This window comes from Cydia strobilella, chromosome 16, assembly GCF_947568885.1.
Source record: "Cydia strobilella chromosome 16, ilCydStro3.1, whole genome shotgun sequence".
Classification (NCBI taxonomy): domain Eukaryota; kingdom Metazoa; phylum Arthropoda; class Insecta; order Lepidoptera; family Tortricidae; genus Cydia; species Cydia strobilella.
In genome coordinates, this window is record NC_086056.1 from 9,182,341 (window position 1) to 9,209,655 (window position 27,315).

Below are 27,315 nucleotides of genomic sequence, written 5' to 3' on the forward strand. Positions count from 1 at the left end.
GTCAGTATTACTCGAAATGTCCAACCATTTTTAGAAGTGACCGAATAAGAACAACTTCCTTATATTAAATACAAGTCTTACACGCGCGAGAAATCTTGCTTTCAATTAAGAGACAGTCAATTATTCCGTTTCAGGTTTTTAGAGATCCTAATTGTTCTGCATTCCTCCGCTACCAATAAAAAGACTAGGCAAACCTTTCCGTTTCCTTAGCCCTTGGATTTCCAAAGATCACGCCCTTATTTAGAGTAACTATTAGTAATATTGATATGTATATGATGATAGATAACTTTATCTACATACATTTAAAATGACAGTATAATTTTTTAACAATCACTTCAAAACATGGCGTACCTACACCGCAAGTCGAAATGAAAAATTACACATTTTTTTGTTCAATTCAGTCTTCTAATGAAATAAACGCCAATCACATAGGTAAGTAGTTATGTATTCATTCGTGCACTCGCTCCAAGGCATCAAACGAACGCAGACAGAGACTGAAAGACAAAATGCTAATGATTTATGTTGTTGCTGAGACGTTAGGTATATATCCACCGTCGTATGGTCGTGATAAATGTATTTCGCGCAAATTATCTACTCTGCACGATTGTTCACGGATTTCACGATTTGTAGTGTAGGGCTCAGAAAATATGAAAAAGTAAGTGAGTTTGTGTATCTCGGGTCGCTGATAACCTGTGACGGTGGCTGCGATGGCGAAATACGCCGTAGATCTGGTATGGCCAAAAGTGCTATGGCGAATCTCGACAAGATCTGGAGGAACAGAAGCATTCGTCGTTCAACCAAGGTGCGCCTGACTCGATCTCTGGTATTCTCGATTTTCGTATACGGTGCCGAGACATGGAGTTTGAAAAGTCGCGACAGGGCAAAAATCGACGCTTTTGAGATGTGGTGTTGGCGAAGACTCTTACGCATACCCTGGACGGCTATGAGAACCAATAAGCCCATTCTAGAGGAGCTGAAAATCACCACACGGCTCTCTACAATATGTCAAGAACGCGCACTCAGCTTTTTTGGACATATCATGCGGTCTAAGAAGCATGACCTAGAAAGGCAGATTATCTTGGGTCAAATGGATGGCAAGCGCGGGCGAGGAAAAGCACCCACGAGATGGTCTGATGGTGTGAAGAGGGTGGTTGGCGGCAACATGCAGTACGTGTCTCATGTGGCTTATGACCGCACACTATGGAGACGGAGCATACATGGTCGCGATCCTCAGCAATGAGGGACCGAGGAAGAAGAAGAAGTGTAGGGCTAGTGGCCAGAGCCGTTACGGGAACTAATGACGTCTTTGTGTTACGATTATAACATATTATAATTATAAACTGTAATTAGGCCAAGCAATAAGAAGGTATAGAGGGAAATACAAGGAACACAATTTTTAACTTCGTAGCTTTGTTTGGACTAGTTAGGAGATGAACATATCAAATGTCCCCGGCCGTAACCCTGGTGCTGGGGGGGAGAGGAGGGTTTAAAGGTTCCATTTTTCGGTTTTTCGATTATATCTCGGAAACTATGCTTCTGAGCGACTTGGCCACTTATACAAAATGAAAGGAGATTTAATTTGTTACAAGTTTTATTCAGTCAAGTTTTTCGATATCTTGTATTGTTTTTGAGATATCCGCTCTTGAAGGTTTATTTAGGGCTCTCATTTTTATCTTGATTATCTACATCAGTAAAGCTGCTACGCCGGGTTTGGTAACGTTTTCGTATAAATCGGGGGTGCTGAATTCATTTATGGTATCAACAATACACCTTTCCGAAGTAAATACTTTTAATTTGTTTTTATTTCAAGTAAAAACACTACTATATAAATTATAAACTGAAATAAATGTCATATACTAAGAAAAAGTGCCCCAGGCCGGAATCGAACCAGCGTCGTCTGCTATCGCGGCAGGTGCCTGTAATAGATGTCATATATTAAATAAAAAGTGACGAAGCCCTCCAGTGGTATAGTAGTGGTAGTGGTGGTAGTGGTAGGGGTAGGTGGTGGTATAGTCGAGAAATTGGGACGGGTACCGCCGGCGCCGTGGCGATGTGGCCTAGGGGTTCATAGCGTTAGCCGCGATAGCTAAAGACGCCGGTTCGAATCCGGCTTTCACCACTTGAGAGCTTGGTCACTTTTTCTTTAATATATGACATCTATTACAGTTTATAATTTATATATAGTAGTGTGACTACTTAAAAAACACAAATCAAAATATTTAATAAAATAATTTGATTTGTTCCCAAAGTTGTTCATATTATAGGTATAATTATTTAGTATTTACGTAATTTAACTAAATATTGTCTGAAAAGTGGAATGATTTTGTTCCGCTTTGTAACAGTTACAATTTAACTTAACTTTGGATAGCAACCAAAACATAACTTACTTATCGTCAGATAAAGGAAGGTTCTATGTACACTTATGTTAGATACAAGTCACTAAAACCAAGCAATTGATCCGCAATACAAGTAGCATCAGGAAGCGCTGGCGGGAGTCTGTAACAATGTCCCTGGAATAATTAAGATGGACAAAACACGAACACGCCATCAAGGAGCCCGACTCCTGTGCATTCGATGGACATATTGCCTGACGTGGACAGGATTGACTTGTATTATACCTTAATTGTATATGTAGTATGAACTGTCTTTGCAATTTCTCCGTGATAAGACAATACTGGCTTAGTTTTATCTAGGGGACAATGAATAAGTAGGTATGTATGCATGCAGTGTTAGTGTATTGTATTTAATATGTATTAATTAAACAAAGTAAATAACGAAAATGTTCCTAAATAGTAGGTACCTAATCGAATATTTGCTTTTATAATACAACGTTTTCAGTCTAAGGGTAGGTACATCTGCTGCCAACTGCACTTACATATTTACTACCTCTGTCTTAGGATTCAAACAACGCATCTGATCTTTCCGAAACTTCAGACTAAAACTTATATTACGGACATTTTATCCGTGGACTGAGCTGCCACGTCATTTCTAAAAGTTACAAGGATTTGTAAAATGAGAAAGGCCAGCAGTACAGTCGGCTGTAATTTATAAGGGCGTTCGACGTGGTTTGACAAGCACTGATTTATGGAGCAACTTCTGACTTGGACGAGCTAACGCCGACTCTGCACGTCGCCTTTGTACTCGTCACAGACGATTCGACAGTTCTACAGTATAACAGTTGTGTTGATTATGCTGAAATTACTGCAAGTTTTATATATATATGTATCATGTTCATAGACATTTATACAAAAAAAAACACCTTGTATAATGCTGTAGGTACATGATACACCTTCATCTTGACAATAAAATTTATGGTTTTAATAATATTTTAGAATCGGTCGTTGTCAACAAAACTGTGATTTTCGAATAACAATAGAACGTTCAAGTAAATCCATCTAAATACATAAATATAACTAAAACCGTTGTGGAAGGTAGGAAAGATATAACAATAGGCTGGTACGTTGTTCGTGTCCTATTCAAAGTCCCCGCGGGATTTGGAGGGAGATCCCGTGGCCCACTTTCCCCCGTTGCGCTTTCTTTCACCGACGCGTAATGACGCCCGGCTGGGGAAACTTGGAAATATTACCTATAAAATGAGCAAGCACTTGTTTCGTAAAACGAGTATTGCTGAAGCCTTCGCACCTTCGGATGCTTTATGATTCAGTTCACGAACAAAGCCTCGGGACTTGATTTGCGTGCTTAGCGTAGCTTTATCACAACACTTTTGTTTTCAAGACAAAAATGTCAGTAAGCGATGCTTTGTACATCTTTTGTGCAATAAGTCTCAATAATTTAATTTTAAAAATAATTATGAAATTTAAATAGGGAAGTAATTAAATGATCAGCCGTTTTAAAAACTGATTTGCAAAAAAAACTTGCCATTAAATCATTTGGACAGCATACAAAAATTCAAAAAACAATTTACAAACCGTCAACATTATAACCAATATCGATCTGCTACTGTTATAATTTATCTGCTTAATAAATAGTCGACCTGCAAAATAATTACTTGGTCACCAAAATTTAAGAATTGCTTGGCAGAAAAAACATGTCTGAGCAGTTTATTTGAAAGGTATGCATATTAAAGGAATGGTAATTAGATATAATAAGGTGGGTTACGTTTGATATCAAAAATCGGCAGAGTTGCAGGCGGTCGAAATCAGTCCACGTGACACGAGCAGCCAATCGGGTGCGTGCAATTCATTCGATGATTAGTTCTTTGACACCAACTGTTACTAGAAAAGTGGGTTAGGTTAGGTTAGAACCTTTATACGGGGTTATTGCACAATTTCGGGCGAGGCTGCATGCGTGCTGGCTGGATCTCTGCCGTGGGATTTGGACGCGAGAGCCCTTGCGTCAGTTTTCTTCTGGCGTGAGGAGGCCCGGGCCCAAAATTTCTGGCCAGCACCGCGCGAGATAGAGGCCAAACGCGAAGAGCTCTCTTGCGAGGCGACTTATGAGTGGGTGGACCGGCTGGAGCGACCGAGTGCGGGCGTCCGGACAATTGAGGCGATTCGTCCAGTCATTTTCGAGTGGCTAGAACGACCACACGGTGTAATATCAGTGGTAATAGTATCCGAAACAAATGTATCAGTATAGAACGTTTCCGAACGCATCTTTTAAAAATTGATATGTAATGTAAAATGGGTGACCCCGCCCTCTTTGCCTAGAAGCTGCCGCAACGCTAAGAACCATATATGTAAGAAAACCTAATTATTTAATAAAAACAAGTGTTAATACAAACCGGTGTTTACTTAAAGCTTACACTACTACATGGCGCAGTCGAAGAAGAGCTAAGCTCCTACTAAAAAAGAAGAAATAAAATAATATCAAGACAAAGAAGATATCAAGAATTCAAGATGTCGGGTATAGAATACCGCATGCCGGCACCGTTAAATCTCGAGGTAATTGAAGAGTTATATCCGCAATGGCTTAGATTTAAACAAGCATTCAGAATATTCGTGTCAGCGGCGGGTTTGGAGAAGATCACGGAAATCAGAAAAGCATCAGTTCTACTTAACTGTATCGGTCAACCGGCGCAAGAATTATATTTTAACACGTTAAAAAAAGAAAATACAGAAAATTCCGATAAATTAGAAGATGTAATAACACTGTTCGAAGAATATTTTAAGCCAAAAACCAACGAGGTGATTAACACGTGGCAGTTCAACAAAAGAATACAAGAAGAAGGAGAAAGCTTTGATACGTACTATACAGAGCTTCGTAAAATAGCAAAAAATTGTAATTTTGACTCACAACTGGACCGGATGCTACGGGACCGAATCGTAGTTGGCATCAGAGAGCAGCGGGTGCAACAAAAACTGTTAGAAATAAAAGATCTAACTCTTGAAAAAGCAGTGGACGCCTGCAGATCAGCGGAGCTTTCCCGGGAACACGTGCGGGTCCTGGCAAAGCAGACCATGGCGGAGGTGGATGCAGTTCAGAGGCGTTCACCAGCGCAGCACTCCAAGTCATCTCAGCTAGCATCAAAGTCTTCAAGTAGTCAAGCTAAGTATAATCAACAACACCTAACCTCACTTAACAATAAGATATATAAATGTAAAAAATGTAACACAGAGCATGGCCCGCGGGCGTGTCCGGCCTATGGCCAGCGATGTGAAAATTGTAACAGGTACAATCATTTTAAAGTTGGGTGCAAAGTAATCAACCAAATTGAATGTTTTGAGCAGGAAAATAATTATGAAATGATCTGACTAGTTAGGGTGTGTCACTCGAGTAGCGAATGCAACTGTAAGTGGACCGAGTCTTTAAAAGTCAACAACAAGTCTGTAATTAACTTCAAGTGTGACACAGGGGCCCAAGCAAATATTTTGTCATTAAAAGATCTTAAAAAAGTTGTCAATGATGAAAATGATATAAAACTGTCTGAGACAAGAAGTATTTTAGTAGCTTTTGGAGGTTCACGCATTGTTCCTGAAGGAAAAATAACACTAACACTGACACTTAATGATGTTCAGTACAATACACAGTTTATAATAGTAAAACAAGATGTCAAAGCCATTTTAGGCCTGTGTTCCCTGTTTAAGCTAAACTTCATTCCTAATAAAAACATAAACACAATTGATGAGTCCCAATGGGATAAAAAATTAATTTATAAACAATATGGTGAACTGTTTCAGGGTGTTGGAGAGTTTAATGAACCACTGGTGCTGCACACTCAACCAGATGTAGAACCTGTGGTGAGGCCGCCACGTCGGGTGCCTAACGCAATCAAACCTCGGCTTGCGGAGAAACTAAGATCGTTGGAAGAACGACAGATCATCACCAAGGTCGAACATCCTAAGAATTTTGTGAGTAATCTTGTCATAATTGAAAAGAAAGACAAATCACTAAGAATATGTCTAGATCCTAAGGATCTTAATAGTGTGCTAGTCAGGGAATATTATTTAATACCTACTCTTGAGGAGATTGTCCCCAGATTGTCAAATAAAAAATATTTTTCAGTGCTCGATCTATCAGAAGGATTTTATAACATAAAATTAGACGAAAAATCCAGTGATCTCTGTACTTTTAATAGCCCGTTTGGCTGCTACAAATTTAATCGGTTGCCCTTTGGGTTGTCCGTAGCACCGGAAATTTTTCAGAAGTATAACGAAAGGGCATTTGGAGACATTCCTGGAGTAATAATTTATTGTGATGATTTATTAATATGTGCTGACAGTGAATCGGAGCATGATGCAATTTTAGCAAAGGTGTTTGAAAGAGCTAGAAAACATAATGTCCGGTTCAATAAAAATAAATTTCAATATAAAATGAATGAAGTCAAGTATTTTGGTCACATATTTTCTTATGAAGGTATGAAAATAGACCCTGAAAGAATAAAAGCTATTAACAGTATTAAAAGTCCCAGTAACAAAAAAGACCTACAAGTGTTTCTTGGAATGGTAAATTATCTAAGGAAATTTGTTCCAAACCTGGCAAAAATTGCATCACCACTCCAATTACTTCTTAAGAAAAATGTGGATTGGTTATGGACAGATGTACATGAAAATTCATTTAATAAAATAAAATTATATGTCACCGAGGCACCGGTTCTGCAAAACTTTGATGTAAAACAACCGGTGGTTATACAATGTGATGCCTCAAAAGATGGCCTTGGGTGCTGCTTACTTCAAAATGGAAAACCTGTTTGTTTTGCATCGAGGAGTTTGACAGCATCAGAGAGGAATTTCTCACAAATAGAAAAAGAGCTTCTAAGTGTAGTCTGGTCAACCAAGAAATTCCATTACTATATTTATGGGCAAAAGTGCACTGTTCTTAATGATCACAAGCCACTGGAAACCTTACTGAAAAAATCGATACATGAGGTTCCATCGCCCCGACTTCAAAGATTAAAATTAAAATTACTCAAATATGACATTGAATTTCAGTACCTTAAAGGTAAATTTATGTATATTGCTGACCTTCTGTCGCGTGCTTTCATGTCTGGTAATGAAACTGATGAACCATACATGTATGATGTCATTCACTGTGTCGGCCTAGCAAATAACTTGCAGTGCACTAATGAATTTAAAAAAGAATTAATTTCTGAAACTAATAAGGACACAGAATTGTCAAATCTTAAAGAATTTACTAAAAATGGATGGCCAGATAAAAAGCAGATTCCAGATAACATGCAATATTATTTTAAATTCAAAGATGATATTACTCTTGATGAAAATTTGTTGTTTATGAATCATAGATTATTAATACCTAAATCCTTACGCACAGACATAATTAAAAAATTGCATGAAGGCCATCTTGGTATGACTAAAATGAAAAATCTAGCTAGAAGTATGTATTATTGGCCCAAAATTGATGAACATCTAGATAAGTTTGTAAGGCAGTGTTTTGTTTGTCAAACATATCAAAACAACAACACAAAAGAGCCACTACTATGTCACAACATCCCAGACTTGCCTTTCTCAAAACTAGGAACAGACATAATGGAGTATAGAAATAAAAGCTATCTTGTGATATATGATTATTTTTCAAAATGGCTAGAAGTAAAACCAATTAGTAATAAAAGCGCCAAGTCTGTCATAAGTAGACTAATAGATATTTTCTGTATATTTGGTGTACCAAGTGAGATAGTCTCTGATCATGTTCCGTTTGACTCACGAGAATGTAAAAATTTTGCTAATATATGGGGATTTAAATTTACCTACACTAGCCCTAGGTACGCACAGTCGAATGGTATGGCTGAAAAGGCTGTACAAATTGCTAAAAAAATGCTTATCAAATGCCAGGAGGACAACACAGACTACAGATTAGCGCTTTTACAATATAGATCATCTCCTGTTTGTGGCACTAAATTTTCACCAGCTGAATTGTTAATGAATAGAAAAATAAAAACGAAATTACCAGTCACATCTAGATATTTAATGCCAAGACTGAATATTAATATTAAAAGTGAGTTTCATAAGACTGTTTCTAGAAATATACTAAACTATAATGCTAATACCAAAAGGAAAAATAATTTTGTTGTTGGTCAGAAAGTCTGGTTTAAAAAAGAATGTAATAGTAATAAGTGGCTACAAGGCCAAATTGTTAAAAACAATGGACTGAGGTCCTATGATGTTATTGATAACAATAATGTTAGGTACACTAGAACTTCGTATCATGTTCGACCTGGGTGATTGGTAGTCTTCCGGTGCTATGCAACTGGTTGAGTGTGTGGCTACATAGACCCTTACATTGTGTATTTTAGCATACTTACATTATTAGGCACAAGGTAGAATTTAAAAAAAAAAAAAAAAAAAAAAACAGGCTCAGGTTATTTTTGTAAAGACAACTTAGTAAACTTAAGAATATTTGTAGTGGTAGTTAAAACTTAAATTTTGTATTTTCATTTGTAATGCAGCGTTAGTTAAAAAGAAAAGGGGGAAGAGATTGTATGAAATTTTTAAAAAAAGAAAGGGGAAGATGTAATATCAGTGGTAATAGTATCCGAAACAAATGTATCAGTATAGAACGTTTCCGAACGCATCTTTTAAAAATTGATATGTAATGTAAAATGGGTGACCCCGCCCTCTTTGCCTAGAAGCTGCCGCAACGCTAAGAACCATATATGTAAGAAAACCTAATTATTTAATAAAAACAAGTGTTAATACAAACCGGTGTTTACTTAAAGCTTACACTACTACACACGGTGCTCTCACCTACCGGCTCGTGCAGATTCTCTCGGGGCACGGCTGCTTCGGGAGATATCTGCACAAAATTGCCGACAGAGAGCCAACTGAGGAGTGCCACGAATGCGGCGCGGCAGTCGACACTGCACAACATACCCTAGAGGAATGCCCAGTGTGAGGGCCAGAGCGGGCTGATCTGATAGCCATAGTGGGGCCGGACCTGTCGCTGCCGGCCGTGGTCAAGTCCATGGTCGACAGTGACAGCTCATGGCAAGCTGTAAAGACCTTCTGCGAAGACGTCATAGTCATAGAGCAGAAGGAAATTGCGGAACGCGCCAGGGAGATCGACCCAATGGCCGACCCTCGGCGCCGCAAGCGTGCTCGACGCAGACGGGTCGCACACAACCGCCGCTTGCCTCCGTAGGTTGACCTCAGGATGACAGGCACGGGGACGCCTGCCATCCTTCACTCACGTGATCCCTGAGAGGGCGACCGTACTGGATACGGTCCATAGGAAAACGAGGCCACCAAGGGCCTCCGGAGGCGGTGGTCCGCAAACACGGACTGGTGCTGGTGGTGCTGTAGAAGTAAAGCGCGAGCGTTCCTACAGCCCACCGCTACAGCACAATGGCGGCAGACGGGGGGGTTGTTTAGTGGGTAGACTTGGGGTCCCATTAGCCCAAAACAAGGAGTCCCACATAACCACTCGGGTTCGTCCCCACGCCCGAGTGGTATGCGTAATTGCATTTTTCCCCTCCTAAAAAAAAGGTTAGAACCTTTACAGAAACCAACTGCCACTACATAATTAAGGTCACTAACGCGATTAAATTTCATTATTTTACCTTTTTCTCGACGTTTCTTTACAGAAACCAACTGCTACTAGAAAAGTGGGTTAGGTTAAGTTAGAACTGCGACCTTCACAGTGAAGTGTAGGTATAGAATATTAGGTATTTATAGGATTCGAATAACATGTAATTAGATCATAAGGATCATATAGCTTAGCGGTACCATATACGGAGAGTCATGTAAGATGACTCTCCCCCGTATTAGGTTAGGAATGTAATCCATATACGGAAAGTCATGTAAGATGACTCTCCTAGTCTCCTCTATATAAGGAATGGAATTTAGGTAAACAACCATTTGACACCTTTCACGTGTGTGTGCGTCACGTCCCATGTAGTGTGATTCATAGTTAACCTAGATAATTCAATATATAAAAGGATTGTATCTTTTAAATTGAGGCATTATATCTTCAGTATTTAACCAACAGTCTTGAGTTTTACCTCTGTCTTGGGTCAGAACAGAAACCAACTGCTAATCAGCTAAGGGTAAGTTAGGTTGTATAGCCATTAATTTGCTGAACAACAGATTTTTCAGCTAACTAATTTTTGCGGATCAATTAAATTGTAATCCAAAATGAAATAATTCGCTTACCCACTGATTGCTTAACGAAATTTGATTAATGGTGGATCGCTCACTGCCGCTCAAATAATTAATTGCGAACTGGTTTAGAAACACTTGCTAACCTTAAGTTGCTGACCAATTATCCATTTTGGCTGACCAAATATATATTTATGTTCATCAAAATAGGAATATTTTTCAGATCGATTAAATGACACGCATTTAAATAAGAAGTCCTATTTGTTTGTTTTTTTTATCATAAATCAAAAACTTCACAGTTTACGGAATACTCGGCCATTTTTATAGTAGTGAGCCAAAATGTTGTGAAGCATTTATCGTGGAGATAGTAAAATGTTGAACGAGGGCCAAATATTTATTCAAAGGGCGACATAATGTGAATAACACCATAATATGTTAGGGTGTTCTTTCTATTTTGTGTAAAATATTATTGCATCTTCAGAACTATCGATCAAGGACGTTACATTGCCACTGCCAGGCCATTTTAAATAGATAATTTGTTATCGGCTGGAAATCAGTTATTCTACATAATTATATTAAGTACCTAATATTATAGATTATCAAAATACGTCACGGATGCTAAATACTTAATCTACGTTTTGGAGTGGTCTCCAGTGAGTAATGTCTCCTACGATTTGACTATCAAGCTAGAAGAACGATAGGCGTTCGACGTCAATGATTTATACCCTTTCTTAGCTTGAATGCTAAATTATCACCTTTTTCGAAACGACTATTGTACTATTGCCTCTAATATCACTTGAGACATTGTGCTACTGAGCACACGATATCTTATGTGCAAGCCGGCTTATTGGTGCAAATGTTTGAGTTCGTAACTTTGCATTTTACAGCGTTGGTGCAATTTACTTTATTGTTGGCGCACACCGATACCCACCGACTGTTTACAGCCGTTGGTGGTTTCAAGGAAACAAATAAATAAACTTTAAGACACAGTCAATGGTACATAACCGGATTTAAATATATACAAACTGTACATCATCGTCAGTCTTCCCCAAGTGAAGTGCTACGCATAACATTATTTACATAAAATGTAATAGAGTAAGTAAGTAAGTAAGTAAATATTCTTTATTGCACCAAAATTATACATTTTACATACATGTAAAACTACAAAGAAATATTTAAAGAAAAAATAGAACCAGGTAACAACAGATATAGAATAGAGAATAAGAATAGAGCTTAGTCGTCTAAAACAAATCATACCTACAATTCCAGAGATGTTAAAACACACAACACAAAAAATCTATTTACGGTCAACCCCGTGACAAGATAAATAAAACTCATCACCTCGTAGGGAGTTTTCACTATGGGCTATAAAGTTTTACGAGCTCTCCTAGTTATATTCGTGACGAGTACAAACGGTGCCACGGTGATGAAAGTGGTAAATGAGGTGTTTTATTCAAACCGCTTCGTGCCACAAATGACTGGCACATAAATAATAATTCGCTTCGCTAACAAATATGGTGACAAACGATATATTTTTATTAGTATACTTTATCTAATTGAATATAATTTCGTAAGCATCCGATTATCATATCATCGTTATACATATAATTTAAGTATCTTAAGTATCTAACGCTTGTAACGACATACATACCATGTAATGCACATATTACTTTATGGTGAATAAATGAAAATCAAATGAAAAAAATTGAAAATAAAAAAGCTTAAATAGCTAACTCTTACTTTCTGTATCTATGCGGCGATGCTTTATTTATTTCTGTTAATAAATCTACTCGACAGGCCTCGTGATCGTAGTTATTTAATTATGTTCATTTAAGATGAACTCTTGTTTCTTTTTATAAAAGTATCTAAAATATAGTCATACCCTCCTCCCTCGTCATATATTATGACGATCAATGTTGTTTTTTGTTGTGTTTTCTTTTCTAATATTTTTTTAATTGACGGCTTTCAGCTAATAAATGATAGGCACCCTGATTCCTGAAAGTGTGCTAAATTACTTCAATTGGCACAACTTCAAAATATGGTTGATTGATGAAATATGTTTTATTTTGGCTGTAAACCACACCACATAATTATAACTAAGCAAGAGTAAACAGATGCCAGACAGATTACCTACATGTGTTCACTTAATTATTGCCCCAGAATACAAACTAATATGTATTTTAGTTACTGCATGCATCATAATTAAGTTATTGGCTAGGTGCGAAGTGTATGGTGCAGAAACTAAAAAAAATGATAACTAGACACGCGGTAGCGTGTCCAGCCAAGTTCTAAAAAAAAGGAACTGGCGACGCAGCAACCGTGTGTAATATTACACGAACCATTTCGAGCTACTTTTGACCCCTTCACAACTTGAAATCTATTTAACCTGCACATTTGAAATTTGGCATATTTATTCAAGGCCCTTAGCTTGTCCAGAATACAAAATTTCATCAACGTAGCTTAAACAGTTATTGAAATATTCACGTTTAAAAACCGGCGTATTTGTGACTGTCTGACTGACTTATAGATCAAAAACCTAAAAAAAAACCTAACCCACTTCCAGATGACCTAGAAACTTATAACCTCCAGATGACCTAGATAACAAACACAGCTTCGGCTTTGACAACTTGCCATCAGCTATCATAAAAAAATGTAGCGACGAACTAACACCAATTATAACTGACTTAATCAACAAATCGTATGAGCAAGGGGTTTTTCCTGACAATTTAAAACTAGCTGTAATCAAACCCATTCTAAAGAAAAACAGTGACAAGGAAGATCCCAGCAAATACAGACCAATCGCTCTTCTTTCAGTAATATCTAAAATCTTTGAGAAAACAATAGCTAATCGTATATATAATTTCTTAGAAAAATTTCATATTTTAGACGAAAACCAAATCGGTTTTCGATAAGCCCGCAGCACTACCCTCGCGGTGTATAAATATGTGAGTGAAATATTAAACTATATTAACGAGAAACAATATGCGATAGGCTTGCTCCTCGATATGACCAAAGCGTATGATAGTGTCACATAAAATCCTGTTAGCAAAATTGTATGGAGTTGGCATTCACAGAAATACACACAAATTGCTACGGTCTTACTTGAGCGACAGATCTCAACTAGTAGAAATCCCATACTATGACGAAGAGACAGGGGAACTCAAAAATATTCGATCCGAAACGCGAACAATAAATCCATCCATACCATAAGGAAGCGTTATAGGCTGCATTCTGTTTATAATTTACATAAATGATTTGCCCAAAGCCCTAAAACACCATAGCGTGCTCTTTGCAGATGATATGTCCCTACTTTTCAAATGCCCCAAAAACTATGACATTGATTATGAGATTAAATCAACGCTTACAGAAGCTAAACAATTGTTGCAGGACCACTGTCTAGACCTAAACCCTAAAAAGAGCAAACTAATACAATTCAAGCCTTATAAAAAGTTATCTTTAGACCTAACAAATTTATCTAATGAAATCGGAATAGAAGAAGTAAACGAAGTAAACCTTTTAGGACTACAACTTGACACAAGCTTAAATTGGAAAGGACATGTTGAAAATCTAAAAACAAAATTTTCGCGTTTCGTATACGCACTAAGCGTAACAAAAAGAAGCACAAATATCGAATGCGCCCGCTCCGCATATTACGCCTATGCCTACGCCTGGCTTCGGTATGGAGTGATCCTTTGGGGACATAGCGTAAACGCACAAGAACGCACGCGTTGACATGGAGAAATCAAATTGACACTATATGTAAGAAACTCCATCAATTTTCATTCGTTTTATATAATTTAAGAAAGATTGTTAATGAACCGGTTGTTTTAACAGCATATCAAGCCTATGTAACATCGACGCTAAGGTATGGCATTATATTCTGGGCCAATTCAGTTGACAGAGAGTTGGCATTTAAAGCGCAAAAAAGATGTATTAGATCATTATGTGGAATCCAGCAAATTGATTCATGTTTACCATACTTTAAAAATATTAACTTTACCCTGTTTATATATTTTTGAAATTGTAGTTTTTGTAAAATGCAATCCGCAGCTATTTCAGCAGTTTAAGAGTATACGTCTTAGAAACAAAATCAATTCGTTGCCTTCCAAAACGGCGTTATTTAGAAAAAGTATATTTGGAATGGCTCCAAATTTTTTTAATAAAATTCCAAATGAGCTAAGAAATACAGATGACATGATTAGTTTTAAAAGTAAGTTATTTAAATTTTTAATTGACAAAGCATATTATAGTGTAAGTGAATTTTTGTTAGATGATTTTGATAAGTAGTGGTAACTGTGCTCAGCGTGCAGCCACAGTCCATAAATGGAAAATTGTACGCCTTACGGCACAACATAGTGATACAATGATTATGTGAGACCTGTACTTATGTACCTTACCTATGTTGAACAAATAAATGCTTTTGACTTTTGACTTTTGAAATGTTCGTTGAACAAAAAAAATGCCTGCGTATTATTATGAACGTTCATCTGCCAGAAAGTTATAGAGACCATTTTATAAAATTGAACTTCTTGACCCTACCATGCATATACATATATGAAATTAGTATGTTTGTAAGGAAGCACATATATATATACGAATTTCAAAAAAAGCGCACGACGCCAGAATAAGTTAGCTGCCCCAGAATCGAAACTGAACATCTACAAGCAAGGGCCATGCTATCGATCAATAACAATTTACAACAAAATACCAGAATTCATCAAGGCGGAAAACAAACTAAGTGTATTTAGTAAACCGGGTTACTCACGTTAATAAAGTCGATGATTGCTCGACATGTTTCGCTCCATAACGAGGAGCATTTTCACAGAGCACTCGCGTTGGTGGCCCGACGCAGACAGCGGGCTGCAGCTCTCCGCGACCGATTACTCGGCGCGGCCGACGGCAGCGGCAGGGTAGACAAGAAACTACCCTTGTTTTCGGCATTATTGTCAAATAATGGGTTGCACACATCACTCACTACTTCATTCGCTAAAGGATCGTCCAAAGTATCCAAACTGACCAACGGCGAAGTACGTAACACAGTTTTTTAGCTTGGAGGCACTGACTCAACCACAAATGGCGGTTAAAATTCGGATAACGACTAATTTCAATAATCTCCCGTACTTTCCGCTGAATCACGAATTTTTCTCCCGCAAGCACTTTATCGAAACGGATAAAGTGAGTCGAATCCGAGTCCAATACGTGTTCCGTCACCGCAGAGCCCCGGCTATCCCTGTTCTTCAAACTACCTATATGCTTTTCCCCCAGGAGTAGGGCACTCTCTCTGCCGTAGTCGATCGAGGATGCGCCGATGCGTTCTATTGCGCGCTATTGAAATATATGCGGCTATTGAAATTAGTCGTCATCCGAACTTTAACCGTGATTGTGGTTGGTCAGCGCCTCCAAGCTGGAAAACTGTGTAACGTACTACGCCGTTAGTCAGTGTGGACGATCCTTTAGCGAATGACGTAGTGAGTGCTGTGTGCAACCCATCATTTGACAATAATGCCGAAAACAAGGGTAGTTTCTCATCTCCCCTGCCGTGCCGCTGCCGTCGCCCGCACCGAGTAATCGGTCGCGGAGGGCTGCAGCCCGCAGTCTGCGTCGGGCTACCAACGTGAGCGCTCTGTGAAAATGCTACTCGTTATGGAGCGATGTTTCGGACACTTCAGGCCTTCGGCCCCACGTGGAGCTCGGCCTTCGGCCTTTCACAATCAGACACTTGTACTATTGTTCTGTGTTTAAGCACTTACAACCTAGACGTTTCGGACCTTCGCGTTTAGACACTTGTACTAATGTTCTGTGTTACATATTAAATCACATTGACATTGTTTTGTATTTAAGCACTAATCTCCTGGACGCTTCGAGCCTTCTACCCTACGCGGAGCTCGGCTTTCGCGTTTAGACACTTGTACTATTATTCTGTGTTAAAGCACTAACATCCAGAGGATGCTTCGGGCCTTCGACCGTACGCGGAGCTAGGTTTCGGCTTCTTTCCTGAGTATTTATGATTTCAATATCAACACGATACCTCCGACCGTTCCCGGGATAAAAGGTCTTGACAGGCAGACGGACGGACGGACAACAAAGTGATCCTATAAGGGTTCAGATTTTTTCCTTTTGAAGAACCTTCGAAACCCTAAAAAGAAAACTATACAGCGTAAACGTAAGAAAATAGATTAATTTTACAAATTACAATGTATCCATGATGAATGCTATTAATAATTTCTCTACAAAAAGTAATGATATCCCAACAAAAACATAAATGTGAAGTGGAAGCCAAGTTCAATATATAGAATATGACTTGTTGTTTGCCGACTTGCCGCTTGATTCGCCAACAAAAGAATTGATATCTATATGGGTACCAAGTTCTGTGCTGTGTAGAAAATCCTGAAATTATAAAGGATTAGACTTGGCTAGTTTTTACCAACAGACCAAATTTGAGAAAGGAACATAAACCTAATAGCCTATATATATATATACGTACAAACTAGCCAAGTCTAATCCTTTATAATTTCAGGATTTTCTACACAGCACAGTACATATAGATATCAATTCTTTTGTTGGCGAGTCAAGCGGCAAGTCGGCAAACAACAAGTCATATTCTATATATTGAACTTGGCTTCCATTTCACATTTATATTTTTGTTAGGTCATATTTGACGACGACGACGATTGTGGGTCTACTCGTTTCTTTTTAATACTATTTGTCACAAGATACGTACTTTTTCTCACATGTTAACTGTCAAATAATTCTGTAAACCATATTAGTCTCTACCCCTGTAGAGTATTTATAATATATAATATACCAACTTTTTTTTAAACATATGAGTCCGTACCCTTGTCGTGTCATCGTGTTAAAAAATGGGCCATTTTATACCACGGCAACATTCCCGGCAATCAATTCCATTAAACCTTTACAGATCCTTTATTTTCATATTAAAGACATCTCTACAATAACGTGAAACAGGTTAACAGACTTAGGTTCCTTAAATAGGCGCTACAAGGTACAATCAGCTGCAAAAGTGCATGGCCACTGAGCACTCTCGTTTTTCGTTCACAATTTTCATGACACTGCACTCTTGTTACGATTATATTTGTAAATTTAAGGCCGCATCTCTAACCACATTTGCGTAGGTAAATTTATCATACTACAACGTCAACTCTGCTTCTCACCAATAAATAATTTTTAAGAAAAAAAAACCGACTTCAATGGGGGATGCCGCTGAAAGTTTACTTATTGTTGATGGTGCACTCTTAGATTCCAGACAATGAAATGAAATAGACAGCATATTTTGCGTAATTATCCTAATCCATCTTTTGACTAATTTTGCCTAATTGCCTAATTATTATAATATTGCCTAATAATGTAGAAAAGGAGGTAAAACCACCCACTTTTCTAGTAGCATTTCCGGGTCCGGGTCTGGGTCCGGATCCGAGTCCGGGTCCGTGTCCGGCTGTCCGGGTCCAAGTTTGGGTCAGAGTTCGGTCCGGGTCCGGATCCGAGTTGGGGTCCATGTCCAGACCCGGGTCCGGGTCCGAGTCCGGGTCCAAGTTTGGGTCTGGGTCCATAAGGAAGAGCACAAATCGCCAAACGTGAACTATGTGTCATTGAAGAGTTCCATTCTGATCATCATCAGCAGTTCCACTTAATCAAATGTCACTTTTTTAAATGTAAATGCTGGATTTGTTGACGAAAATCACTCACAAAAATCACAATATGTATGCATTTCACATTTGAGGAGTTCCCTCGATTCCTCATGGATCCCATCATCAGAACTCGAGCTTGACAAAAATGTTTCTTGAAAACCTAACTTGCTTAACAAACATAGCGAAGAGGACAAATCGCCAAACGTGAACTATGCGTCATTGAAGAGTTCCGTTCTGATCATCATCAGCAGTTCCACTTCATCAAATGTCACTTTTTTAAATGTAAGTGCTTGATTTGTTGATGAAAATACTAAAATCACTATATGTAAGCCTTTAACATTTGAGGAGTTCCCTCGATTCCTCATGGATCCTATCATCAGAACTGCGTTTTGACAAAAACGGGACCAATCTGTATGTGTACTTACAATCAAAAAAAGAATTTTCAAAATCGGTCCAGAAATGACGGAGTTATGGAGTAACAAACATAACAAAAAAAAAACAACCGAATTGATAACCTCCTCCTTTTGAAATCTTGAAGTCGGTTAAAAATAGGGCCCCGGCCCTCTATAAACAGGGTCCATAACCCCTATAAGAGATATAAATGAGGCAGGTCTTTAAACGAGTAATTTCCATGTAAGAAATATTTCGGCGCATCGCATTGTTCTTGAGGCAGTGCCATTTTACATGACAGTCGCTAGGTGCGGTGACGAATCTTTTCCAACTATTTTTACGCTCGTTCTGAATACAGATTTTCCGTCCAACTGGCCTTGACTTGCATATACTGTACAAACGTGAATTTAGTGTCCTATTTGTTTGGGCTTGACATATTTTTCACTCACATTAGTTACCTACCTACTAGCAACCAGCCTTAAAGTTTATAGTCTATGATGGTTCATTATTTTTTTGTTCATCATTATGTGGGTATTTTTGCACTTTGTAGTTTTTCCTCAGTCACCCGTTGACCACGAACGCTGTAAAGGGTTCGAAACGTCGGGATGAATTCAATATACGCAATATAATCCGTTTTCAGAGTTTTTTTTTTTAGTAATTGTTTTCCTAACCACGTAAGTGAAGAGCAAGCAAGACATATTGCAACACGTTTATAAAGGGCTTAGAACGTTCACCAAACGCGGTTATAACCCGTATGCTCCCCGTTTCACCGCCTGCACGGACCGTTCTGGCAACGTTGCGTGCCGTGCACGGAGCGTTTCGGCACCGGCAAAATTTTCTCGCTGACAATTTTTGACGGTCCGTGCATGGCACACGACGGTGGTGGTCGGTGACGAAACGTGCTAGTTAGTCTCATAGTTTTCCATACCTACAAAGAATATTTTTTTGCCTGACACGTTCCTACTACGGTCATGATATGACACGGTGTAGTGGGCAGAGACCTTTATACTTGTATATAAATGTCGTTTTTTATAAATGTCTAAAACCTGTTTTAGATAATATGCCGTAAAAATGGGATTGTTATTAATATAGACGAGGCTTATTTGAATCATCTTAAGCTTTATAAATAACGGGCAGTACCTAAGTACCTATTTGGAGTTTATTTAATAATAATAAATAAATAATAAAATCATTTATTTCGACCAACTTAGGATCATAACACATTACATTGGGACTTTACATTAAATAATAAAATTATAGCTTAAGTTAAAATTAACATTAAAATTAAACCGAATTTAAACTGTTGTGAGACATACTAACATTAAATCATTTTACGGTTTAGACTCACTTGTTTTAGTCACTCGCGCGACATGTTTCGGAGAGCCTAGGTCTCCTTTCTCAAGCACTAATAGTCGCGCGAGTGACTAAAACAAGTGAGTCTAAACCGTAAAATGATTTAATTAAAATTAAATTAATTAATTAAATCATAATTATTACTTAAAATCTAACCTAAACAATAACGCCCGGTCGAGCCTTAGGAAGGCTTGGACACCAGCACGTGAATCATCTGACAGTGATTCAAGTACTGGCAGCCAAACCTATCCGCAAACGGGGTTCCTATTTAGGGGTTGATCATATCATATCATTTATTCAATGCAACCATGGTATTTTACAAAGATGTGAAAAGTCTCCAGGTTTGCTTGATTCGGATATAAGGAAATGTGTTGTTTCCTTTTACTTTTTATTTAGGACTGATTATGTATATTACTTAGTTGGATTATAGTAGGTAAAAAATATTTTTTTATAAAAACTCATCGCACTCTTAACAGTGATGAATACGGAAAGCACGCGGCGAAACTAAATTCACCGGCATCGGCAGTAAAACGTGAGACAGAAAAAAAATCCATAAAGACCCCGAACCACTTAAAAGGGACACGTCTCGGAAGTTCACACTAGAATTATATACCTAGTATGGAAAAATTAATTTATTTATTTAATGTAGATGTATCATCCTCGGCAGAGACGGTATTAATTATTTGCATATTAATACATGAGAATTAACTCGCTCTCGGAGACAATAGAAGGCCGCCGACGCCGTGTCATAGCAATAGAATTCGCCTTGGCACTCGGTCGTAGATTACTCGGGAAGATTTGGCTCTTCGACAACTGTCGGGCATGCAGCTAATAGCAAATATATTATTCTTATTCGCTTATAAGGATTATAACGTATTAATAAAAAGAAACGAACAGTATATAGTATACATATACGTTTTTTCTTAGAGTAAATAAATAATACTAAATCGAAATTCACTTTTGTGGTCAAAAATCAAATAAGTTCAATTTTCTTTTTAAAGCAAAAATGAACAATACAAATGATGTAATGTCTTAATTAAAAAGTAAGTACAGCAAATGTGTTTTATAGGCCTTTAATCATTTTAACACAATGATAGCATCCTAAATAATACATCTTAGGTTGGTACAGTTTCTTAATGCAGCCACTTTGAAAGCTCTCTTTATTTACTTGATCTTATAAGTAGGTGAATACCACGCTGATTCAGATTACTTCAATATACATATACAGTGGCATCAATTAATCGTAGGTGAGCCGGTGTCCAACTAATAGTTTATGTATGTCCGGTATGCGATATACTCAGCGAATGCCAACATGTTTAGGAATTCACACTTGTCCTTTATTTATTCTCAGCGAACAGGCTGGCGTATTCAAATTTTAATAACAGGATATAAATTAGACCGTGATTAGATATGGATCTGATCTAATTAATATCCTGTTATTAAAATTAGAAAACGTCCGGAAGACGCGTAGCGTGTAATGTTAATAACCCACGTACAATTTACGTTCGGGCGAATAATTCAAATAATTGTTTGCTCGTCTCGTCTACCTACTTCGGTAAAACAACATATGTATACAATAAAATGACAAGTTTATTTTAAGCAGTGTAAGCCCGGTAACGTATGTGATACATAGCGATCGCTGACAGATTTAGGAGTTCACAGCACGCATTGGAGGCCGATTTTTAAATTTCGAGCGCTCGATTTCGTCACTCGAAAATCTGTGGAAAACGGCAAAATGCTAGTTTTGAAATACGAGCGATAGAAATTGGGAATCTTGTGGTATTTAACGGAGAATTTGAAACCGAGCGATCGAAATTCCATAATCGGCCCCCTGGTGCTTTATTTATTTCTTAACAAAGACGCGTCGGGCGAATAATTTAAATAATTGTTTGGTAGTCTCATCTACTTCGGTAATTACGCAAATCTGATTTAAAAAATAAAACATAACCATATTCAACTAAATAATTAGCTTAAAACAAGCAGTCCATGATCAACATTGAGCTCTTATTTTAATTTTCCATGCTTTATTAAATTAGCTATAGATGTATCATTATGGTAGTTTTGAAACAAACAAAACGTTTTAAAATAACCCATCAAATAAAATTATTTCTTTGCCATAATAGTACATTATGATACAAGTGTGCGTTGATCATTACACACGAGGCGATATTGTGCGCGCGAGCTGTAAGCGAGTGCGCAATAAGAAAGCCGATGTGTGACCAATGCACACGCGTTTCATACGACGTTTTTCAACACACTTGCAAGGAAAAAACAAAACTTACAAAAAGGTTTTTTTTTGTCAAAACAGTAGAAGTACAATTTTCAAAATGGTGACTTACAGTTTTATCATCGAATAATTGCACAAAAGCGTGCTGGGCTTGTAGGCACTTATTCGCCAGTTCATTGAAGTAAGCTACCAACACGTTTTCCAAGAAAGACGGCGTTTTTGCTGATTTTCCATTGTTTAAAAGTTTCATATGCCGCCAATTGTTTTTCACCCGATTTTAATGGTAAAAGGCTATAGTTCTCGGCTCTTGCCTCTATTAGTATTACTGGCAGCGTCAATTTTATGCGTTCTTCATTTTCAATATATTTTCAATGCTTGAAAATGACATTTTCGTCAATATATAAACTAAAAACATGCAAAACTAATTCGAATTTTATGACAAATACGGAAAATGGCTGGCGCGTTATTTACTTTTATATGCACGATTCTAATGCGCGCGCAAGGCAAAGGCGCGAACGAAATCGACAAACCGCCAATTAAAAAAATGTAAAAAAGCTAATATTTTCGTATTTCTAACCGACGGATGGAGATCAAATCGATAAAATGTTATGTTTATTCATTAATGTAATTTACGAGATCATTTAATCTTTAAATTATGTTTGGTGAGATGTGGGTGAGATAAAACCTCTTTGAACTAACATTTGAAACCTAATAGTTGGTTCAAAAAAATGTATTACTCGACCAAATTAAGAAGCCTCCGTTTCCATGCATATTATTAGCAATCAGTTGCCTTCTTAACTTAGATGAAAAAGCACGTGTGTTTAATATCCAGGATTATGAGCCAAAAATCGGCGGAATAAAAACGTCGTTTTGAGCAAGTGTGTTGAAAATATATGTTAAAGCACGTCTTCTCACTAACTACTTACTACGGAACTTCTGGACTTTAAGTCTCATCTATGCACGTTGGCCTTTATGTTTTTGATACAAGTGGGGCGCAGATAAATATTTCCTAGCCAAATGTTTTATACAAGTGCACGAGGACTAGCGCTGCTCTTAAAAACGCAAACTCGCAGCAACAACTACATAGTTTAACAAACTGTGTAGTATACAGCTCAACCCTCCGTTATATGTAGTTGAACGTTTCTACGTAATTAAATATTAATTTGTATGTAGTCGTAGTTATACACAAAGATTAGTTTTTAATAATAGATCATGACATAGCAATCAAAGGGTCAATTTTGTCTGATATTTCTATTCGAATGCGTTAAATCATAGAAAGCCAAAGTGAGCATAACTTATATTGTGATATATAGTCATATTCACAAGCTTTGCTATATGGTTGTAACTGTTGTAAGAAAACCAAGTAGGAAGGTAGAAATGAGAAACGATATCTAAAACTCAAGACCCAAGTACATTTTTTATATAATAGTAATGTGTCAAGTTTATTAGGCTACTGGATGAACTAACAGAGCTACCTATTTCGCGAACCCATTCTTTTATTTCACTGTTTTCTTTGTTCCCACAATGTACACTTTATTCAAACGTGGAATCTAAATTGCTTTTGAGAAGTCTAAAATAATACAATTTTAAAGAGCTAGAACTAGCTTTGTGATTTTTCTTGCACATACTAGAGATTAACTCAATAGCGTCGATAGCAAAGAAAAATCCAAGATATTATAAATGTTAAAAACTACTTAGTATGTAGTTTATTCAATAAATGTTTCATTACGTTCATTATCTCCTTGCTTCTACATAATATAAAAAAAATTCAGTCATATTACGCATTACATCTGGATCCTCGTCCTGCCCAAGCATTTTTAAGGAACTTTAAGAGTCTGCTTCAATTAAGGACGCTTTCTATCTACATTGGGAACGAAATAATACATATAAAATTGATAATATGAAGTCGGTTAATGTAAGTACAATATCAAGGAGTTTTTGTGTAACTTTTGATGTTATGTTTAACAATTTTATATATGTTTTGCCTTCTGAAACTACTTACATGTGAATACGGCTTCTGATAGGTACCTAATTAAATGGAGATTAGGCTTTTAGTAATCCTTAGAAAGTTTAGTTACGGCTTCAACAGAAACAAATCTAGACATTATGTATTTATGTACACAATGCGTACCTATCACAAGAGATTCTGGTATATATGAACTATATATATATATTTTTTACTGAGGATTTTTTTTTTCTGTCTCTACTCTAGTTAAAAGATTAAAAAAATCGTCTGTAGAGCAAAAAGCTAAAGATTAAGGACAGTCACCATCAGATGTATCGGAGCTGCTAAGGTGCTCCGAAACATCTGATCATCAACACTATTGTCAAAGCGTTAGAGAGCGTGTTCAGATATTTTTGAGCATTTCGGCCGTTCCGATGGACGTTTTCTAAAATAAATATTGAAAACCTGATTCTTTCAAATCTGGACATTCATGGGCTCATTCTACTCAGAATCGACAGCATTCTCTATCCTGCCATTAAAAAAAGATCCCAAAATGTCCATTACATTACGTCACGTTTTTGTGGGATTTTTTTTCTTCATTTGTATGTTCGTAACGTAGTGGAATGTACAATTTTCATACAAATTTCAAAAATCAGGATTCAATATGCTAGTGATTCTGAGTTGAAAGAACCCAAAAACACCAGGATCATCATCATCATCAGCATAATCATCATCATCATCAGGAGAATCAGGTTTTCAATACATACATACGCCTGATAATAAACCCGTCAGTTAAATAAAATACGTGAAGTCCACTTATTGTAGTAGGCACTGCAATAAATGTTACCTAGTTCAAAAGGTTAGATGAGGTAATCCCTTAACCGTCGACATATAATAGGTCAGTTGGTTTTTAAAGTAAACAAAACACCTTAATAGGTATAATTATCAGTTAAAAAGGTAAGTATTTATTTACCCCCTTATTCATAAACGTCTACTAAATGTGACAAGCCGCTAATAATCGTTTGTCCCTTTCCATCATACCAATACGTCGGACAGGGACAAACCATTATTAGCGGCTTGTCACATTTAGTAGACGTTTATGAATAAGGGGGTAAAACCATATTCTATGGCATACCTATAAAAACAAACACAGAAGGAAGATCATTAAAACTTGGAGTAAAACATCTAACATTAACACACAAGAACTTACCTAACCAGTTAAGGTTGCTTTGATTTCCTCTCCTTATCACAAACACAATTTAACTATGTCCAAGTACTTTCACTGTATCACTTTGAAAACAACCCAGCACAACGGCCATCTCAATGATAATGAAGCTTGCAAGTTTTTGCTTCAGTCCTTTATTATAAGTATTCACAACCTCGAGGGAAATTCAGGAAAAATCGAGTCCTAAATGTAACACAGACAACCTTTGTAACATCGCTAACAGTAGAAGTAGAAACATGAACACCAGAACAGGTATTTATTAAGTATTCGAATTCTTAATATGTTATCAATATACATTTATCAGTATTACTTTGCTTTCCTAGCATTTAATCACAACTTATGGATTGATTTTACAACCAGACTTGATTATTATTGATACGTCCGTGAGCAGAGGGTGGCCGAAACCACACATCCTACGTTATCACAACCGGTTGCTTCGCCGTCAGTTCAACATCGTCCGCAAGACCACTCTGCGGCAGTTTCCTTCCATGTCGGCTCCTCCGTACACTACAATAATTTAAACTAATCGTTATTCACAACACTGAAGAGGTAAACATTGATAGTATGCATAAATTTACATCTTGCTAACTTTCCATGTCTTTCATCACAAAACTATATAACTACATTCCAATCATCCCTTCCACCGCATCGGACGCACTTTATTATAACATTAACATATTCTATATAGGGTTTATTTGATGATTGTTTTTGGCACAGTCAGGTTTGACAGTTTTCATGTTTCGCACGTGACGACTGACACACGCTCCGCGGACGCGGGACCGCGGGATTGCGAGGTTTTCTCGAGCACTACGGCCGTCTACTGAACACGCACCGCTATGGGCCATATGCATTTAAAAATAGTTATCTCTCTCGCAAATCGTGTCAGCCCATCTTACTAATATGCGATAAACAACCGTAAGTCGGAGGACGGCGGTGAATGTCAGGTATTGTCCGCGCAGTCAGTGAAACTGTGTTTTCAGTTTCCGAACGCGACGTGTGTTCCTCTTACTGTTTGTGCTGTGTTACTAGAGGCAGAGGCACGCGTTTCTCGCTGCAACTGCTGAAAGGCGAAACCTGTTGAAATAGGACGGGAGGCTGGGCGCAAGCGAGATGTCGCTCTCTCTCGCGATCTCTCGCCTAGTTTCAGCCGCTTACTTCACTACGCAGGCGTGTGTGCGTGAAAACTCGCGTAGCCACGAGCAGCGAATCGGTGTTAGTGAGTTGTGGAAAACTCTCTTAGGCCGCTTTCACAAACGCGTGGGTTTTCTTGAGTAACGACGGTTGTCCTAATAGATTCCATTGTGCGCACATCGTATGCCGTCTATCGTCTTTGATGTTTTGTTTCTGCTTAGTACCTACTTGAATCGGTTTTAAATTGATTGTCTTCTATAAATACAGTTTTCTTAATACAAGCTTATTAAAGTTATAGAAGATTGAGTCTTACTGAATAAATAAATTAATAATTATGTGTAAATAAACACTGTTCATGGTTTTGAACTCTCTTAACAGAGTAAAGTAGTATAATTTATATTTCCGAATACAAAGCTATTATTATTGCTTCCTGCACGTACCATGATAACATTAATTTAATCTCAAGAAAATTTCGTGTCATTACCTTCCTCGCGTTGTTGCGGGTTTCTCCCACGGCTCATGTGAACCTGGAGTCCGCTTGGCAATTAATCCAACAAATTGGCATAGGCTCTAGTTTTAACGAAAGAGACTGCCATCTGACCTTCTCACCGAGAGGCGAAACTAGGACTTATTGAGATTAATTCGGTTTTCGGGAAAATTGCAAGTGTCGTTACTGAATTACGAATGTTCAATTTAAATCTAAATAATCTAAGTAGATTGTAAGAAATGTAGGTGTCGTCGTAAGGAATTAATCAATTTAAAGTGGCATCAAGCCCAATATAAACAAGGGGTCACACAGACGCGTGGCATAATCAAATAGCACGCAACTTTCTCGTAGGCTGTGTAGGTCGTTGGAGAAAGCAGTATAGGCGGAAGCTGCGGCGCGA

The 27,315-nt window shown here is 37.6% G+C and overlaps 1 protein-coding gene across 3 annotated transcripts in view; it reads right to left on the reverse strand.

Moving 5' to 3' along the window:
• LOC134748444 (zinc finger protein 541) overlaps window positions 1–26,646 on the reverse strand; it is a 346,807-nt gene extending 320,161 nt beyond the window's left edge. For all 3 annotated transcript variants that reach the window (XM_063683236.1, XM_063683235.1, XM_063683234.1), the window contains exon 1: window positions 25,283–26,646. The gene's annotated coding sequence lies outside the window, so the exon portion shown is untranslated. The remainder of the gene's footprint in view (window positions 1–25,282) is intronic.
• Window positions 26,647–27,315: the final 669 nt, after the last annotated feature.